Here is a 21,397-nt window from a genome sequence, read left to right as displayed (position 1 = left end):
AACCTCTGTTGGTCAGTACTCAAAAGGGGCATGTGAGAGAGCAGCCCCAGTACTGTGCTGCAAATATAGCTTGTATGTAGAATGGCCACCTTCCGCCAAGTTGTCCTACAAGTGTCTGCAATATTACAACATTGGACTTCTAGCCTACAAATTTTTGCGATCAGAGATGCCAATAGTGTGAAGACATGGAGAAGGGTGACTTACCTACTTCTATAGCGAAAGGGACAATTTATTGTACTGCCCACAAAGGCTTTGTGTGTGATGTGGTCCTATCCCGCGATATGCACAGAATGCTTCAGGAGTAGTTCCTGTATTGTTTTGCAAAAGAGGTACATGGGTGAGGGGATCCTGCATTATTCTGCACACCCAGAGCATCTGACACGGGGGGCTATATTCTACTTAACATACAATGTTTCCAACTACATGGCCAAGTTCTGCGCATGGGCACAGTTGTCTCGGATCTCAGACATAGACACTATATATTCTCCGCATATAAAATTTATCCACAACCCCAAGCTAGCTATCACTAGTAAACCCCTATGGGGGGACAGTTTATCAAACTGGAGGAGGATCTATAAAGGGGCTGCTCTACAATGTTTGCAGTGCTCCTCTACATCAACCTAGGAGTCAGTGAGGGCGGTGTTCTCCACATACCCCCAAGAACCAGCAGATTGGTGACTACCGAGCCTTGCCGCAGCTAGCTCGTTGGCTATCAAAACAATTACTGTAATGTATACCACAGTACTGATAGGCATGCCAAAGGTGGGATACTGCTCCAAGGATAATTGGTTGAGAAATCTGGGCACACAATTAACAGATGCACTGTGGGCATATTGCTGTCAACACACCAAAGAGATCGCCATGAATGGTAGACACAGATTAATACATTATTACTTCCTACATCAGGCTTATTATACCCCAGATAAAATGCACAGGTATGGTGGGAGGGATAACGATACATCTGAGAGATGTGCTAGTCCAGCAGCAGACTTTGTTCACATAGCCTGGGGGTAATCCGCAGTAACAGATTATTGGAACGGACTGTTTCACGTACCAAATTAAATTGTGGGCTTGACGCAGCAGGCAGAGGCGTTACTGGACCTACTGGGCTTTGTCAAAATAGCATCCAGATAAAGTAGAAAGTTTGTTGGCCTGGGACTCCTGTTGGGTAAACTATGGGTAGCCTTGTCATGGGCAAGGGGTGTCCTCGTTACAGTGGACAACTGGCTTGATGACTTGGCATACTGTAACATGAACTCCGAGCTATACTAAACCCAGCTACCAGTCGGATCACACCCAGTGGACCTCGGAGGAGTTACCTTGCTGGAAGGGCACACAAAGTGGCAGATGAAAGAGAGGACTCATGACTATGCTGGACTTGCCACAGAAATGTCACAAGGTGGGGCACTCACTATAATGCAATCACTCAACAAATGGGGAATGAAAGATAGGATACATAATTGATGGCAGTACTAACTACTTAGATACCTTGTGCATTTTACTAATTTATGCTATGCAAGAAGTATTATTGATGCTGGAGCGAGCACAATACTGTATCCTATTATGCTTGAATAAAAATAAAGCTTTAAAAAAACAGTGTTTCACGTGTAAGTGGATCTTTTATTGTGTTGCAAACAGACAGGTTTTATGAGTAAGCTATCCAGATGTTCTACTATTTGTATAGTGCTTTGTTATCCTTAGACATACCTATCAACTCACCCTCATTTAGTAGGTGTTGTCCTATTTTCAATCATAATAACCAGCTTGGCAACTAAAATGTCTCCACAGGCTTAAATGGGGTGCCCTCTTTTAAAATCTCTCTGAGGCTCCAAAAACAGTTTATTCTCCATTACTTTTTAGGACCACCCTTTTAAACATTTGACTCTACCATCATGGGACCCTCAGGTCAGCAGTGAGCTTGGCAGTTACTTGGAGGTCAAACTTTCCCCAAAATAGACCAAAAGGCTTTTTTACTATTACAACACCAGTCCTCAGAACATCTTAGGAAAAGTTAAAATTTCTCTAAGTATTTAAGAAAGTGTTATAAACAGATACCTTTGCACTGACCGAAGTACTGCCCAGAGGTCACCAGACAGGGCAAACAAAACTAGTAATACCACTTAACAAGGTCCCAAAATGATTTCTGGGTTTTTGAGTATGCAGCACCTAATATTGTACCCTATGTTGTTAGTATTTTAGTGCTATGCGCAACAATGAGATGTGCACTCCATGACTGATGCTGTACTGTGCTTGGGCTATACATATAAAGGACAGTAGATAGTGAATTAACCAAAGAGCTAAAAGAATGCTCAGTTACTTACCATTAATTTTCATAACCCTTTGTTCGTTACGTCCTCGTCACAGCCATTAAATATGAGGTGCTCCCAACTCCAACGTTATTAAGACACGCATTTGCAATGCAATTGGTCTCGCATTTACAAGAGTTTAAGCTATAGGCATTGTAAATGAAAATGCCTTTTATTTATCTGTTTTGACATGAACACATAAATAAAAGGCATTATCATTTACAATGCCAATAGCTCAAACTCTTGTAAATGCGAGACCTATTTCACTTCAAAGAAGCAGCTGCCATTGTCCCGGGCTGTTTGGAAAGTGAAAGCGCGCATGTTGCATGAAAGCATGTTGTGCCTGCAGTAGGAGAAACTCATTAAAGAAAATAGTGCTTACACACTAAATAAGACACACTGTGCAACAACAGAAGTAAAAGGGCCAGTCCTCATGGGAGGTTACAAATGAAGACAGGGTGGTACTAAGGAGGGACTAACAAACCTATTAACGAATCAGAAGCCAACATTTACATAGGAAAATGACACAAGCCAATGAAAAATATGGGCGGAGTGGGCGGAGCTTCAAGTCCATGCTCGAAAACAGTATGCCTCACAGAGCAGCGCATGCGCTGCCCAGGCTCGACCTAAAAAGGAAGTTCAAACTACGACTTCACCTATCCCTAGCCATATAAGGCCAGTAAGCCTAATTGCACTTCCTGTAAATCCCAATGTCTGAAGGTCAGTAAATGCAGAGACGATGGACAATTTCTAATGACTGTGACGAAGACATACCTGACTATGGATAATAAAAATGATCCGTAAGTAACTGGGTTTTAGCCCCATGTCGTAGGACCAGTAATTAGACATGAGGCATACCCATGGCACTGGAATTATGTGCTTGTGCGGCCGCAGATTTTTCGCATCCATCATCTATTGCATAATCTGCAGATTTTAACAAAAAAAAATAGTTTCTAGATCAAATTCTTTAAAAGTTACTAAATACACAGCGACACATGATGCCGTGCAGTGGAAGGCCCTTTGTGAAGCTTGTCTGGTCACCTTTATGTTGCTTAGTGCTATATGTGGGAGTTAAACTGGTAGTAGTAAGATGCAACCAATGTCTAGGCAATGTTAACAAGTGTAAAAATGACAAAATAAGCGAGTAATACTATTCTAAAATGTCCCGCATTACGCCGCATAATTGGCCCTTTCTTGCAGCATCATTTTCTAAACCCTGCCGTATTATTTGGCCTTTCCTTGACGCATAATTCCAGTGGTCCTGTGCATACCACAGCTTTACCTGACAATCAGATATAACAACATGAATTAACAATATCTTCGCATGGGTAATTCTGCAGAAACCAATCACTCAAATTTATTGAAGAATCATTTTTTCCAAATCTGAGGTCAAAATCTTCTGACCAAACAGCTTTTCACCTAACAACTTGAATTCTATAGTGCTTAACAAAAATGTGTGTAGAGGCCCAAGTAGCCACCCTACAGATTTAATTCTCTGTAACCCCATAGACATCTGCCCAAGAAGCAGAAACACTTCTGGTGGATCTTCCTTGTACATTATCGGGAATTGGTACATCTCATAATGAATAGGTCAAAGATATGGTATCACAAATCCATCTTCTGATGGAAATATTAGAAGCGTTATGACCTTGGTCTGTGGTACCAAACGTCATCAACAGAGGGACAGAATTTCTGAAGCTGCTGGATCTTTCTAGACAGCAGACACCACCCCTTTAACATTCAACAGATGCCCAAATTCTTCATCTTTAGTAAAAGGATTAGAGAAAAAAGAAGGTAACACCACCACTTGTTTGACATAAAATTCTGAAATAATTTTAGGACAAAATGCAGGATTAGGACTAAAAATAATCCAATCTTCTATAACTCTAAGAAAAGGAGGCTTACATAGTAAAGCTGCCAGCTACCAATCCTTCTGATAGAGGATACTGCAACCAGAAAAACCACCATCATAGTTAGGCACTTTAAGTATACCGAGGTTAAGGGTTCAAACGAGACACCCTGCAAAGCTCTTAAAACCAGAGGGAAATCCCAGACAGGCAGAACTGGTTTAGCCACAGTTTTAAAAAGTGAAAAACTCTTCCAGATCCTAACTACTAAATCTTCATTTTGAAGATCTATCCCCAAAACAGTTCTAAACGCCCTAATGGCTGTCTACTGGGCCTTTACTGTAGAAACTGCCAAGTTCTCGTCAAAGCCATCCTGAGGGAACTGCAAAATTGTAGCAATGTCAAAGGCCACAGCTGAAGCAAGAGTTCGCAGCACACCAACACTCAAAATTCTTCCAGGTCTTTGTATAGGACCTTAGTGTAGAGAGATTATGAGATTTCTGAATGATCCTGCCAAATGTTTAAGAATCCCTCTACTTTCAAGGCCCAACCTTTCAATTTCCAGACCGAGAGGGACGGGCACGACGCCGGAAGACCCCTGAAGACGCAGCAGAGGAAGGGAAAGAGGAATCCTCCAACACAGTTCCACTGCCATTTCCTTTGACATCGGGAAACAGGCTCTGCGAGGCCAGAATGATTCTACCACAACTGCCTTCACTTTCTTCCTCTTGGATTGTTAGGAATAGGCGTGGAATATATGGGAATGCATACAAAAGATAGGGACAAGGCCATAGTATGAAGAGGGCATCTAATTCCAATGATCTGGGACCGGAAAGTGAGAAAAACATTTTGGAACCAGATTGTTGCAAGGGGAGTCAAACAAATCCAGAAGAGAAGTTACAAAACATTTGCAAATCCCAGCAAATGTTAAAGATGTCAGAGACAGGACCCTGAGTCATCACAATCAGTACCACCCTCCTTAAACGGTCTGTTTCAGAATTGTCCTTCCCTTTTATGCAAGTCGCTTTCATGACAGAATCTGGTCCTATGCCCAGAACCCCATTTTCATTACAAAAGACTGAGTTCTTTACTGTGTGCCAATTACGTGTTGAGTTACGTTATGTTAATTATATTTCTTAAGTGCAACGGTTACCCAGAGGTGTTTTGGCGCCGAGTACTGCCTTCCGGTTGACGAGGTGGGTGTTGACCTAAGAAGTAAAGAGCCAGGTTTTAAGTCACTTCCTGAATGTCAACAGCTCTGTGGTGTTCCTGAGGTGGAAAGGAAGCTCATTCCAGGCCCTGGCGGCGCATGTACTTAAACTACTCCCCCCCTCCCCCCCCCCCGAATTGGCTTTTTTAAAAGGGGGTACAACCACATATCTTGCTACGGCCGATCGGAGTACTCTTCTTGGGGCACACCATTTGAAACACTGTTTTAGGTGTTCCGGGCCTCCTCCATAGAGGGCCTTAAAGACTGTGCATAAGGATTTGAATTGAATCCGCTGTTTGACTGGGAGCCAATGCAGCCGTTTTATTCCTTTTTTGATCAAGACAAATGTTGGTGTTCCAGTCAAAGGTCTTGCTGCTGCGTTTTGCACAAGTTGAAGCCTGTTTAGATGTTTCTTCTGGATATTTAGGTATAGACTATTGCAATAGTCCACACGCGATAAGATTAATGATGTTATCACTACCTTGTAGCTGTCTGCTGGCAAGAAGGACATCATTTCTTTATCATTCTAAGAAGATGGAAACTTGTAGAGGTAACCGCATTTACCTGGTCTTCAAATGTCAGTTTGTTGTCAATTAAGACTCCTAGGTGTTTTGCTTTCCTAGTTGGCTCCGGGAGCGTCCCTAGTTTTTCTGGCCACCAGTCTGGTGTCCAAAAATTGGCATTGCTGCCAAAAATTAGGACCTCTGTTTTGCATGAATTAAGCTTCAAACAATTCATGGTCATCCAGAACCTGACCGCTTGGAACTTTTTCCCTTTCTCAGCCTCTTGTCCAGGTCGTAGTGAGATCACTATTTGCATGTCGTCTGCGTAGGGCGTCAGCTGGAATCCAAAAGATCTGATCAACGCAGCCAAGGGTGTCACATAGAAATTAAAAAGCATGGGACCGAGGAAGGACCCCTGTGGTACTCCAGATGGCTGAGAAAAAGGTTTTGAGCGAGCTTTATCTAGGTCCACAGTTTGAACCATTTCCGTAAGGACGGATTTTAGGAGGTTCCAGGCCCTGCCTTCTACCCCACAGTCTGATAAGCGGTTCATCAGAACATCATGATGGAACGTATCGAAGGCCGCAGAGAGGTCCAGCATGATTGGTGCTGCATTACCTCTTTGGTCCAGGGCTTTCCTTATTTCCTCTGTGGATTTTATCATGGCTGATTCTGTGTTGTGCCCTGAAACCATATTGAGTGGGATCTAGAGAGTTACTTACTCGGAAGTGGGTACTGAGTTGAATGTTCAAGGCTTTTTCGATCATTTTTGCCGGCAAGGGGGGGACGAGAGATTGGCCGATAGTTGTTAGGGTCCTTATGGTCGAGGTTATGTTTTTTGAGTAGTGGAAGGATGGACGCACTTTTCCATTTGTATGGGAAATGCCCCGACCGAAACATGGCATTGAACAGGGGGTCAGTGCCGCGCTGATGAGCTCAAGAACTTGTTTGACCACAGAAACTGGGCAGGGGTCGTTTGGGGATCTCAATTTGATAGAGGCCAGGAGATTAATAGTGTCTTGCTTTGTCAGAGGTGAGAATTCATCTAGGATTGGTTGGTGCTCAGTTTTACTTCTCAAAGGCAAGGCTGGCTCCATAGTCTGTGCAGTTAGGGAAAGACTAAACGAGGAAAAGATAGCTTCCGCCTTCTGTTAGAAGAAAGAGGCTATTTCCTCACAGAGTTCTGGACTGCTCTGAGCTTTTGGAGTAGAGGGGGTGTTCAGTTTGACGACTGTTGTTAAGAGTTCCTTCGTTGAAGATTTTGCCTTTGTAATTTGCTCTGTGAAAAAGGCCCTTTTGGTATTGAGAAATATTTTTTTTAAAGAGTAATGCTCTGTTTATAGGACTCCCTCAACATCATTGTAGCCTCTCCTTTACATGCAGTCTAAGCTCTTACAGGGGAGATTTTGCTTCCTGAATTCTTCAGAGTACCAGAGAGCTGAAGGCTGAGAACGATTGAGGGTCCATAGTTTCACCAGGGCTAGTTTTTTGCATGTTACCTCTATCCAATCTGTGTAGGAAGTTGTGGCATCCTCTACGTCTGCAGGAAGATGACGGGCTGTCGCCCAGAAAGAGTAAGCTAACTCATAACTTTTTATTTCCTTCCAGGCTCTTGTTTCAATCTCCCATTTTGGTGCTATTATGATATGGTATGGTGAGGTTCAAGAGGTGTTAAATCAAATAGAACGGCGGCATGATCCAGGTCAGTGGTAACACCTTTGTGCATTTTATTAGAGGATTGTTTGAGAAGATCCCATCCAGTGTGTGTCCTGCCACATGCGTTGGGCCTTCTACAAGTTATCTTAGTTCCTCACTGTTCATCACCTCTACCAGACTAATTGTGTCCAGGTCGAGATGTGCTTCCAGATGGAAGTTAAAGTCCCCCAAAATCGTGAAAGAGTCGCCACAGAGCCCAGCCTCTAACAGAGTCCCAACTGATGCTAAAAAGGTGCCTCTTGGACCTGGAGGTCTATAAAGAAGAATACCCTTAAAGGAATCCTGCTGAGCTGTGTAAAAACTAAACGATAGTGCTTCGCAATTGTATATTGTGCTCCTCCAAGAGTAATGCACATTCCGTGCTGTGTTTTATCAGTGATCTAGCATTTAGTAGTAAGCCCCGCAAAGCATCAGTTTCAGGCTTTTCCTGTTTATTTTCCGTTCGTTCGGGCGGTTTTATGGGGTGAAATAGGATATGGGGAAGAGTTAAGCGACAGTTACTACAAGTTGCTACCAGTTCTTTAGGAGTGGCCCTGGGTGTTAAGCACGGACATGTGGTATTCTTACCTTTGGGCCTCAATGCAGGAAGGTTGTTTCTTGAGTAAACCCATGATCCTGGCTTCTGAGGGCCAGGGGAACTGGCCCTGAGCCTGTTCCGGGCGCAGATGGGCTTGCCTTTGGCGTGCCAGCAGCGCATCTGCTGTGCGGTTGCGTCAGCGTGCCCATTAAGTAGCGTGTGGGCTGAAAAGAACTAGCCCGCTAACCAAAATGGAGGCCCCGCTCCCTGATTCCCCTTCAAGTCAGGCAAAGTGTGGCGCGATCGTGCAGGTGGGTAAAACAATTTCATGCATTTTAAAAATGTCTTTAAAGTCTTAAAAGCAAAACGACGTTTATTTTTGTTGTTTTTTAAAAAATGTGTTTATTAGTTTCAACCAAGATAATGTTAACAAGATCCACATTCCATTACCATAGATCAACACCAATCCAACCGCCCCCCCCCCCTTTGAGGCAGAAGAAGCCAAGGACAAGTACACTGACAAAATAGAAACAACCAACTATTATACAGAGGCAGAGTTGTGAAAGGAGGTTACACTGGGAAACAGCCAATGAGGACCCCACGAACGGGCCCAGTAAAAACCAGTCTCCGCGGATGATGAGGGGATCAAAGTTACAGCAAATCAGCAACTACATGAGGGCACGCAGTGCCTATATATAGGGCTTATATATAGAGTCACTACAAGTCTGGCCTTGTCAACAGGTATGCGGTAAGCAGAGCCCAAAAGTCTCTAGGACGAGAGGTTTCAGGTAACTCTTCTTCGTAAGTCAACAATTGAGTTTTACAATACAACAGCTCACGCAGCCATTTTTTAATTGTCGGAGTATATTTTGCCCCCCAACATTGCGCCACAGCCCGCTTGGCAAATAAGGTAGATACAGCAACTATGAGTCTATTACATGGCTTTAAGCGGTTCATATAACCCAATAGACATACCTCAGGTACACATTGCACAGGTTCCAATGCAATATCAGTGAGTAGTTTCGTCACTTCCGACCAGAAGGCAAACACACCCTCACATTGCCATGCCACATGCAAAACGTCTGCATTTGCCATGCCAACACCTCACACAGTTAGCAGTGCCACGCAAGCCGTAGCTATGCAGTGGCATCAGCGTATAATATAATTGATGCAAAAATTTAAAATTAATCATTCTGAGGTTATAATTAGCCGTAAGACGACCTGTCAGAGTGCAACACGCCGTCCACACTTCAGGCGTAAGAATTGCCCCCCCCCCAAGGCCCTCTGCCAGCGTACACAGGAGGGGTGATCGCTTAGGTCCCGTTCTCGTAAAGACGCGTTATAGAGTTTAGTGATTAGCTTATGACGCTTTTCACTTGTCAGCAGCACTTGCAATGCTCGCAGCGTGGTGGGTTCGCAGGATAATCTGGGTATACAGTCTTAACGGCCTGTCGCACTCGGATATAGGTAAAGCTAAACATAAAGCCACACTCAGCCCCCTTCTGGGCTTCCTGCAATGTTTTAAATCGTCCACTTAAGTACAAGTCCCCCAACATCAAAATACCCCCCTTGGCCAGCTCGTGCTGGGCCTGCGGCTCGCGCGCCGTGGAGATATCAGGATGTGATAACAATGGCAGCGATGGAGCATACACGTAGGGTAACCTAGCCCGCTCAGCCAGCATCCGCCAAGCCCATGCCGTATAGTGTACAGGGTTTATCTCCGTTCGCAGTCCGCCCGAGCCCCCCAATAAAGTTGCCACCTGTATCGGCATGGGAAGAACCGCATCGGATTCGATTGCCACGTGGGGCTGAAATCTCTGTGGAAAGTGCCAATAGTGCGCAAATTGTGCATGGGCACATAGGAAATATAATCTAAAGTCGGGGGCTTCAAACCCTCCCCGTTCATAGGGCTGTGCCAAGAGATCCCAACTGTACCGTGGCTTCTTCCCTCCCCACACAAACGATATCAATGTGGATTGGAGAGTATGGAAGAAAGCTTTATTCAATTTAATAGGGATACGGACAAAGTAGTAAAGCAATTTAGGAAGAAAGGCCATTTTAACGACTGCTATTCTATCAGCCAAGGAGAGGGGTAGACATGTCCAGCGTTCAACCTGATCCGCGATACGCGTAACGGCCCGGCCATAATTTTCCGATATCACAACCTCTGGGTCCCTGTGTACCCAGACCCCCAGGTATTTAACAGGGGCCGACGACCAGGAAAGCGGAAACTCCAGGTCAATCTCTTTGGTGTGCGCCGTCAACGGAAACACTACAGACTTGGACCAATTTATTCCGAGACCTGAAAAGCGATAGAATTTAACATATTCCCGGATAACTCCGGTAGATAGACCGCTGGTTCTCGCACATATAGCAACATATCGTCCGCATATAGCGAGACGATCAGTGGCCGTTAACGGAATCGCAAGGCAGCAGCTCCATGCAATTGCCGGAGCTTACAGGCTAGAGGCTCAAGGGCAAGCCAGAACAGCATAGGCGATAGTGGGCAGCCCTGCCGTGTTCCGCTCTCAATGGGAATTGGACACAACACCCAACCATTCACCCGTACCCGGGCTACCGGTTGTTCGTACAGAACCCTGATCCATTTTTAAAAAAAGGGAGGAAACCCCTTGCGCAGCAACACCTTAAACATGTAGGGCCATTGCAGAGAGTCAAAAGCTTTTGCTGCATGAAGCAGCACAGCTACTGATTGATATTCGGGGGCAAAATAACGCAAAGTGGATAATAGAGTGCGGAGATTGTGCGTCGTGGACCGTGCAGGGACAAACCCAGACTGATCGGGCAGCACCAAGAGAGGAATAAGTGGCTGCAGCCTAGTGGCAATTATTTTGGCGAGAATCTTCGCATCTATATTAATAATAAATAGAGGTCTATAGGAGTCGCACTGATCTGGAGGTTTATCCGGCTTTAAAAGCGTCACTAGTAACGCCTCTTTGAGTGACGGTGGTAATTCCCCCTTCTCATATGCCTCCGCATAGACCTCCAATAAATGAGGAGCAAGCTCTGACACATATGTCTTATAAAACTCGCTAGGGAGACCATCCATACCTGCGGCTTTACAAGTCGGTAGCGACATAATGGCCATTTGAACGTCCTCCTCATCAAACGGCTGCACCAAATATTCCCGATGGGAGTTGGAAATCCTGCAGATTGCAACACCATCTAAATACTCACCAATTTCTTCAAGGGACAAGGCCCCTTTTGCTGCATACAATTGGGTGTAGAAATGTACAACAACAGCACTAATCTCAGGGGTGGAATAATGGACAACCCCATTGGCGTCCCGCATTTCCATTACGTATGCCTGGGTGCGCGGCACGACTAGGCCGCCCTCCCTCACCATAGTAGCGGGCCGTCTTCCGGCGGGAGCAATGAAGTAATTCCTGCTCCACTGTCTCATTGTACTCTGTTACAAACGTACGGATAGCCACTAGTGTCTCAGAGGATGGGTTGATTTTGTACACCCGCTCACAGGCAGCAACTTCGGACGCCAGCGTTTTAATGCGGCGCCGGATATCTCGTAATACTCCTGCCTGTACTCCAATACAAACGCCTCTGATGGTGACTTTAAAAGCCTCCCGCAGCACTCCTGCACTGTCCACGGAGCCCTAATTTTCCTGAAAAAAATTCCTGATGGCCTCCGCTACCGTTTGCTTAAACTCTGGGTCTGTTAATTCAGTAGGTTGTAACCGCCAGGTGAAGGGCGGCCGCTCGCAGGTGGGAATCTGCATATTAAGGAGCACCGGAGAATGATCCGACAGCGTACTCGCTTCATGTTTCACCTCTACAACCCAGGAGCTGGCCTCCTCAGCTATGAGCCAGAAGTCTATACAGGACCAGGAAGTGTGTACAGAGGAGACAAACGTACTCTCCCGGCCTGCAGGATTGCGAAGTCGCCAGATATCACGCAAATTACCAGCGTCACACATTTCCAACAGTACTTCCGACGCCCGTTTCTGTCTCACCTCACTACATCCCTGTCTGTCAAGAGTCGGGTCAAGGCAGATATTAAAATCACCCCCCCAAATGATCACAGCAGGAGGAAAGGCAGAGATCCTGCACCATACATCTGAATAGAAAGATGGGTCATCTGAGTTTGGACCGTACACATTCACCAACAATACAGTCATACCCCCCAGCCTCCCATGCAAAAGCGCCACCCGCCACTGCTCGTCACTCTCCGTCCTAAGCGCAGTGAACGGGACACCCTTTTTAACAAGAATAATCACCCCTCTAGAATATGAAGAATAGGAAGACGCCACCTTAGTGGCAGCCCATCTCGCACCCACCTTCTTTACCGTTTCAGTGGTGAGATGAGTCTCTTGCAAAAGAGCCACATGCACTCCCATGCGATCCAAATACGCAAACACCATTCGGATCTTTTTCGGCATGTTGAGTCCTCTCACAATCCAGGTCAGGAACTTAACATTACCAACAATAATGATTCCTCCTCTTGCAGAGTAAACAAATCCTTCATACTTCAGCAGTCCCCCCTGCCCTCCCCAGAAATCCGCCAATGTACAGGCCACAACATACACGAAAAAAAACACAAAATCATTCTGCCTCGTCCATGAAGACCCCCCGACCCACCCCCCCATCCACTTTAGCACCCCCAACTCGCCAAAGCCATCCCATTCCCCCAGACCCCATCCCCAACTTTGAACAGAAAGACAGCATAACCATCGGGGTACACCTAACAGGGGCGCTTGAGAACTACTAGCCTCCCAACATAAGGGAGGTGGCTGAGCAGGTCTATCACTATGCCTGAATCCAAGCCTATACTCAGCGGCCTAGTTGTATTGGCAGGTAAAAATGCCTGTGTTAATGAATGGATCCACCCAGGCAACTAAAAGACAATCACTACTCAGTGCTGTGCGGATATAATGTAATAACAAGGGGGAGCAGATCCACGCAGTCAAACAGTGCTGGCCTTCAATATAACACTTTCCTTCCCCCCCGCTTAATCCTGTGCTTCAGTCTCAGCCGCATCCTGCGCCTCACGCCGTTGCCTTTTTAATTTTTTTGCATGATCTAGGGCTGCCTTGGGATTGGTAAATATCTTGCAGTCACTGTCCGGGCCAACCTTCAAGCGCGCAGGGTAGAGCATGGCATAAGGGACTCCTTCGGATCTTAAACATTTCTTTACCGCGCCAAACTCTTTGCGGGCCGCCTGCACCACCACAGTAAGGAGTGCATCTTTCTGGCTAGTCTTGATCTGTTCCGAGGTGGGGCCACAGTCCATAGTATCCATTGAAGTGCCATGCCCTGATCGGGATAGTCCAGTCATTCGTATCGGGGAGGCTCGGCGCAGTTGTTCCAATGGCAGGGAAGTCTGAGAAGTCTCCGGTGTAAAAGTTATTTCAAGCCAGTCCGCCACTTCCTCAGGGTTCTCAAAGAAGTACGACTTCTGACCGTAGACAACTTTCAGTCTAGCCAGGAAAAGTAGTGCGTATTTCAAGTTGCGGTCGTGCAGGCTTTTCTTCACCCCCAAGAACGTAGCTCTAGTTTTCTGGATGCCGGGGTAAAATCCGGGTAAAGTGAAATTGTCCTGTTCTCGAAACGCACAGGAGCCTTCTCTCTGGGAGCCCGCAGGATAGTGTCACGGTCTTTGTGGTGTAGAATGCGTGCTATCAGCAGGCGAGGCGGCGCGCCCGGCTGTGGAGGCCTGGAAGGCACCCGGTGCGCTCTCTCCACACTGTACATAGGTGCTAGGCCCTCTGTCGCCACATGGTTTCTCAGCCAGTCCTCCACAAACTGTGTTTGGTTGGATCCCTCACTGCGTTCCGGTATACCAAGTATGCGAACGTTATTGTGGCGGGACCTCCCCTCCGCGTCATCCACCCTGTCCTGCAATCCTTTCAGTTGTCGCTGGAATTGTTCAAGTTGAGTGGAGTGCATAGTTTGTTGGGGTATAAGGTTGTCCAGTGCCAGTTTATTCGATTTGACCTTATCAGCCAGCTTTTTGTGGTCCACCTGTAGTAAGTTGAGACTAGTGGACATTGTGTCTATGCGTGTCTCCAGCGCCGTACGTGAATCCCGGATTTATTTCAAGATCAAGTCCAGCTTAGCATCGTGGGGGTATATACCAGTAGGAGGTATCACGTCATTGTCAGAAGCGTTAGAGTGATCACTGCCAAATGTGAGCTGCGGTGTGCCATCGGCGGTGGCGTCCGCTTGCTTGTTTCTGGTGCGACCCATAGCGTCTCGTTGGTACCCCGTCCGTCTCTGTTACAGGATGGTCCCTTGGGGATGTCTCGAGGGCACCGCACCGCACAGTCTACACACCCAGTGAAGCACAGGTCTCTGGCGTGTACCAAATATTCCAAGAGGCGCAAGGTCCGCAGGCCGCAATTAGTCAGCCCCTTCTGGTCCGTGGTTGCACACTCCTGGTGGACCCTGTCAGGGATGCCAGGCTCCGTATCCCCATAATTCATCAGAACAGTCCCAGTGGTAAAAAAATGTCCCCGCACCACCAATCCTGCCGGGTGCCTCTCCCCACCTCCAGGGCAGGCCGCAGGCGAAGAGCGTCACCCCGCTTAGTTTGTGTGCTCACTGAACAGGGCAGGCAGGGGTGCAGGCGCTCGTAGGTCAATCATTCAGCAGCGCTAGATCTGGTGTCATAAAGATGGAGTGTACATCTCCAAAGCGGGGCCCGTGTGTGTGAAGTGCCACAATATAAGGCCACGCTGTCCTGTGTGGCAGGGAGTAGAGATGGCCGGCATAGTATTGAAAGCGACCCCCTTCAGGTTTCAAGATCGCGCCACACAGCGCGTTGTACTCCAGCAATTAATCGCGTCCCAGACGGGGGGGAGGAGGGGTGAAATGCCCGCAGTCCCCACTCACCACAGCGCCAGTAATTACCAGTCCGCGCTCGGTCCCTCATCAAAGCGCTGCCAGCCTCCGTCCTTGCTCATGCCGACATCGGACACGGCCGGCCTCTTCCGCCATTTTATCCTTTGGGGCTGTGGCGTAGCAAAGCAGAAAAAACCCTGGTGCTCGCCTCAGCCGACGTCTTTAACCCTTCCGATCGGGAGCCGCTACTTCACTTGCACATCGGCTTCCTTCAGCAGCATCGGGAACTCCGTACGACTGCGATATCCATCGAGGCCGCTTTTCAGTAGACGTGACTCCGCCCCTCGTCCTCCCAGGCCGTCAGCCGTCCAGGATCAGCGCCGAGACCGGCAGTTCACAGCAGGTTTTTAATGCCCTAATCACAGCCGCAGGCTCCAGAGACGCTCCGCTGCGTTAGGAGAGTCACCTCGGCTCCGTAGGTCCAGTATTGTACAGGATATTTGGCTATGTGTCAGGGTAGGAGACAGAGCTCTTTCAGCTCACGTCCTCCATGCCCGGCAGTTGGCCACGCCCCCAGAGCAAAGCTCTTAATCAGGATTTATTTGCTCCGTCGAGCATTATTGGGACAGGAGCACTGCAAAACTGTACGCAGTCTGCGAAGCCGATCAGAAACTCGGGAGGACCCGGATGTCATGGTTGTGGGACCAGAGGCTTACCCGATTGCCCTGACATATTGAGTGTGTGTGGTGTTAGACTGGGTCCGTTTCGCAATGCGAGTGCTGCGGAGCTCCGTAGGGTTTCAAGGCTGGGGATCAGCGTTCTAGACAACTCCAGAAGGAACCACCTAACGAAGCCTCAGCGTGGGTTGAACTCCCAGGTGAGACCGCATTTAAACCCATGGCGTTATGTTTGTAAGTTTTAAATTAAAAGTTGAAACTGTCATCATATTGGTATTCGGATACAACTGCTGCCTTCACTCAGGGTGCGAACGGACTAACGGGATCTTTTGATTGACATGTCTGTATAACGATGAACTAACTCTTCTCGTACTACTTAGCGGCCGGCCCAAGTGGTTGTAGGCCCATGTCTGTAACTCTTTGAAGTCAAATAAAGGTTTCTTTAAAAAAATAATAAAAAAAAAATAAATAAAAAAAATAAACCCATGGCGTTCGACCCAGCGCAGCTTCATATTGAACCTTGTATTGCGAGTACGGAAGAGACCAGCGCCTTCATAGAGCATTCAGCTCTAATTCCTTGGATTGCGGATCGCCGGGACAACTTGTGCTCCCTCACATCAGTACTGACCAGGGGTACGGAACGTGGAATGCCTATCGAACAGTCCTGGAGCTCTGCACATTATAATTGTTTATAAGTGCAGGAGAACTTGTACATTATTTTCGGAGGGGACACTTGTGGCAGAGATTTAACTGCCAATTCCTACACGCGCAGACATGCTTGTATTATCTTTTGGGAGCAACGCTTGTGGCAGCGATTTAACCACCAATTCCTACACACGCAGTAGCGCTAGCATTATCTTTTGGGAGCAATGCTTGTGGCAGTGTTTTAACTGATATTTTCTTCATGCACTGGAACATTTGCAGTTTAAGTGTTTCTTATACCCGTGTGTCTTCCTGCATGGAGCACCCTTGTTGTACACAAGCTTAGCTCTGCTTATGTCACAGCAATGACCTTGGTTCATTGCACATGAGCGCTTACCCTGACATACTCATTTCAGTGAAACGTTAACTGAATTTTCCTTGAAGACGACCTGGTTATTGGCATGGACCCCTTTCCCAGGTGATACTTTGTATTTCCTTAGTCCTGTGCATATGTGTATATGTATGTGAACTAAGGGAATAGATTCACTGATACTGTGGTTTGTCCCCCTAGGTTGCTGTTCCTAGATGGGTCCCTGGTTTCTTCCTATACAATCATTCTTTGAGTTCCATGCTCCTCATAAACAACGGATTGTTCATACTCACGTACATATCCATTACCCAGGGTAGGGAGGGGGAGTATTATCTTGCCTTAAAGCAGGGTAGATACTGATTTCTGTCTTTCTTGTGTTAATGTCTGCATACAGAAGAACAAACACTATATTATACCACCTAGGATTCCCTCCCCAGCCCCAACCTTCCTCTTGGTCTGTGGAGTTGTCATCACTAGATGGAGGTAAGGGACGGTAGAGGTTGTACATATCGTCTCTGCAGGAATGCTCCGCGAGCATAAGGTAAGGCTCGCAGAGCTCTGACACCGGATCGGCTTCGCACACATGTGCGAGAGCAACAACAGAAAGAAGACTGTGTCCTCGCTCCAAGCGGACAGATCGCTGCGACTGCCTGCTCCATGCTGGTATGCCAACGCTACTATGTTTATAAAAGGAGCCCCTAAGAGTGGAGTCAACTCCGTCAACAACACATTAAGCAGAAAATCATAGGCAAATACAGGTTCACTGCAATAGCACACATATGAATGACAATAGAAATAAAGACACTTAGCTCAGCTGCTGCAACAGCACAGAAAGACGAAGGACCATGGTCATATCGCTAAATATAGGGGTGCATGACCCCTATGACTTGATGGGACACTGGGCTGTTGGGGCTCATGGGATATGCAATTTTAAGTGTTTTGATAGGCTGCTGTGAATTTATCAGTAAAGAAAGAGAAGCATAATCCTCACCTGTGTGTCCTTAATTAATAATAAAAATTCTTGATACGTTAGCGAGACAAAAATGCATTCCGAGGGTCTGCAATATTCTGCGGTGCCGGGAGAATTCCCAAACGTGCATGTGTTGATAAAACTCCAATGCGCATGAGCATAATAACAGCGGAAGAGGGCTACGCACTCCCAGAAACAAGCATCCCCAAAGAGAAGGACCAATGTCCCATTTAATGTCAACTAAAGGGAAGGGTAAAGCAGCACACGCCCAACTTCAAGCAGCCTCCAACTTAACGATAATTAGAGGGATATGAAAGGGGCTCGCCTCCCACTACCAGCGCTACACTCGCTGACTCCTATGGAAACAAAGCAGCAATAACAGGACACAACGCTGAAGGTCCATGTCCTGACAATCACATTTCCAGACACAGCCGCCTCACCACAGGAAGCTGCTATCCAAAGAATCTGATTCATGGCAGCTACATTCTGCCCCTAAACCATCCATGCCCAGCACGGAAGGATAGTGGGAGCACCATGGAAGACCCCAGCCCAGCAGAAACCCCAACGTCCCACTCTACCAGTCAGGACAGAAGAAAACAAAAAACATGGAAGTGCAATTGGTCTTACTAGCTTTACATGGCTATGGGTGGGTGCCTGGGTGGAGCCATAGTTTGAACTTCCTATTCTTCCTTAATGCAGAGGTGGGTTGACCACATGTTTAAAACTGGGACGTGTAGTGATCACGTATTCAGCTGTAGACAAAGGGGCAGGGTCGGATTGGGATCACAAGCCATGACACTTCAAAAAACCTGGCCCTTAACCCTCCATCATCCTTTTCTTGGATCACCGTCTGGTTAGTCTCTTTGCAATCTGGCAGATTATTTTTATTATTTTTTTTGTAGTTTTCTATAGTGTGAACTCAGCTCAAAGGCAATTGAGCAATGTACAGGAGCACCAGCTACATTACACAAGGTCTAATTCCTTTTAATTTTAGGTGAGACGATTTTATTTTGGGGGAGATTAAATTATTTGCTCAGGATGTTGAGCGGACCACCCTGGCCAAAAATGCAGCCCAAAGCTTCAACTCAGGTACCGGCCCATTTCCCGAGCGCCCGCCTTACCAATGCAACCCCGGGGTACACTACCTGTTGATGGGCATTTCTATATCGCAAATATAAATAAAGCAGAGAAAAGTTGAAGCTGAAAACGGGGTTACTTTGAAATTGTCGACCTCTCTAAAGATAAGCAACGTGAGAATTGTAAAAACTATTTTGCAAAGCCCAGTGGACGTCAAACATGCACGAGAAGGTAAAAAAAAAATTGCGGTTAAACATAATCAGCTTTCTCCCTCCTAAATGAAGTGTTAGAGAGGAGGATGAGGCCACTCTCACCCACAAGCGGCTGCAAAGATTCAGATGCCTAGAAGGTCGCGGAGATCCTATATTGCAAACCACTCGCGTAGCTTTAAGGGGAGAGACTTTCTATTATATGCTGCGCACTGAAGTATTTGCTGAACGAAGGGTGGGGGTGACAGTAAAGCGCTGCAAAGACGATATTTAATGGGTTACGGCAATTTTCTGCTCGACACACCAGCAGAGCAGTCCAAGGACGCACTACCCTTCACGGTACATCACATAAAGAGGCGCCCCTGCGTGTTCCCTTTAAAAGACCCAGCATTCCCCGGGCCGTGTGACGTCACGCACGAGTCCAACGGTAATGGAGACGGGTCCCCTTAACTCACCTCTTTCTGCTCACACCGGCGCTAAGAGTCTTCACGTGCTTCCGCGTTCGCGTGATTACTTGTGTAACAACGGCTCCTTTGACGTCACCTTCCAAAACATTCTTTCAGCCAGGCTCTATAACTTTACTTCCGGGTTGCGATCCCTGTTATTGGCTAGTGTCAATGTGAGATACAAGGGGCGGGACATGTCACATTTTGTAAGGGATTGCGACAAGGCGTGGAACGCATGCTTATGTTTGACCTCCACGTGGGGCATGTAGTAATCTTGTAGAAATTATAATTTGGTAACGACAGCTGTTGAACTGATTAAAGAACAATGCAGCTTGTGAGTGCTGAACTTCATGTTTAGGCAAAATATTGGAACAGCCGCGGAGTTACGGCTGTAAACGTTTGCATCACCAAATTTATGTCAAGACCAGAGAAGCTTATATTTATTTATGCATTTTTATGTAGCGCGTACTTAACCCTAATTTGTCAGAGCTGTTTACATTAGAATCAGTTAAATTAAATAAAGCCTTCCGTGTACATAAATTACATAGCATGGACATTTGGCCCTATGCAGAGCACTTGAACTTTCTTCCTGGGGCTCTCTTCTTTTGCTGCTGCTGTGTGTAGTAGACCTGTGATTCCCCCCACCTCCCCTGCTCCATCACCCTCAATATTTCCTGGCTACAGCCCTAGCACCAGGACTAGGAATGCAATCGAACTCCCTTTGATTGCAGGGGCCATCCTGATTACACCCGTGGACACAGCGGTGAGTTCCTTTGAAGGAGAGGCCCCCACTCAGGGGGTCACTTCGGGGCACAGCACAGACTGGCCGGCTCCTACTACTCCAGTCTGTATACCACAGCATCGAACCAATGACTACCTTTCCTCCATTTACAAACTCACCTACACTGGCTATGGAGCCTTAAAGCCCTACAGTGCCAAGCTAAGCCCCCTCCCTCCTCCTTCCCATAGTTGGCACCAGTTGTGGCCGGTATGGCTCGCGGGTTTGGGGGGAGGTCACGATTGCAGGAGGGACACAATTAAAAAATAATACTAATAAAAATCACTTACCTAGCTGCCGCCGGGTCCGTGTCTCTGCCCCTGCTCCAAATTCAGGAACAGGAATCAGGTAGCCAGGCTCCCTCCCCTAAGCCAATTACAATGCTGCAATGCAGCATTGTAATTGGTCTGAGCGCCATGACACAGCGCTCAGCCAGGGGCTGGAGGAGTGGGCATGTTCTCCATGTAGGCTTAAATGCAGCCACCAGGGAGAAGTGGGAAAGTGTGCAATGACTGGTTTGGGCGGCCCCAGAGGTCCGACCAAAAAGTCATTGCACACTTAGGAGTGGGCATTCCTCTACTCCCCTGTCCTGCTCCGTTAGCAGAGCAGCCCCGCCCACCCACCCATAAAGGATACATAAAATGATAACTGATTTAGAGGAAACTGGAGAAAAGCCAAGCGGAGAAGCTAATGCCGAGTTACACAGCTGACCAGTGAAAGCACAGCTTTTCGATTCTTTGGCAGATTTTATACATCTAGGAAGCACCAACGAGTCAGCTTACCCAACGGAGGCAAGTTTCAAGGTTGCCTGAATCCACGGCTGGATTTTGTTTTCGAGGGACATTGGGTGGAAGCAGACGTGGGCTGCGAGACTCGCAGGGAGCTCCGATGCTGAGCCTGGGCTGCTCCAGAAGTTATGGTGACGTCATAGCAATTATGTGAAGAAGCACGTTCACCAAGCAGCCTGCACGCTCATGAGACTAGCTCCACCAGCAAAAGAAAGGACCATCAGTTCTAGGCTGGGGTGATCAAGGCGAACTTGGTATAATTCCTAACTCTAACAGTTCTGAACCAGTACTATCACTCAATGGCATAGATGACTCTTGTAGAGAATTGAAAATGAAATTTCCGTTTTTTTTTCCAGGCAGAGCAGGCAAATTAAATGACTTCCAACACAAAATTGAATTAAAACAAAATGCATCACCACGCATACACAAGGTAAGATATTTACCAATCCCAATCAGGGACGAAGTGTTGCTGATGGCATAATTGAACCAGTGGAATACGCTGAATGGGTGTCACCTTAGGTTGTCGTT

The 21,397-nt window shown here is 46.9% G+C and overlaps 1 protein-coding gene across 2 annotated transcripts in view; it reads right to left on the bottom strand.

Moving 5' to 3' along the window:
* The window catches only part of TXN2 (thioredoxin 2), a 102,504-nt gene extending 83,059 nt beyond the window's left edge, over positions 1–19,445 (bottom strand). Inside the window, exon 1 of one of the 2 annotated variants that reach the window (XM_085601111.1) lies at positions 19,313–19,445. The gene's annotated coding sequence lies outside the window, so the exon portion shown is untranslated. The remainder of the gene's footprint in view (positions 1–19,312) is intronic. The other variant, XM_085601112.1, reaches the window with a different exon arrangement.
* Between the last annotated feature and the right edge of the window lie 1,952 nt (positions 19,446–21,397).

This window comes from Triturus cristatus, chromosome 4_2 (genome assembly GCF_964204655.1).
Source record: "Triturus cristatus chromosome 4_2, aTriCri1.1, whole genome shotgun sequence".
Classification (NCBI taxonomy): Eukaryota; Metazoa; Chordata; class Amphibia; order Caudata; family Salamandridae; genus Triturus; species Triturus cristatus.
Note: the sequence above shows the minus strand (reverse complement) of the source record. Positions and strands in the feature narration are given on the sequence as shown.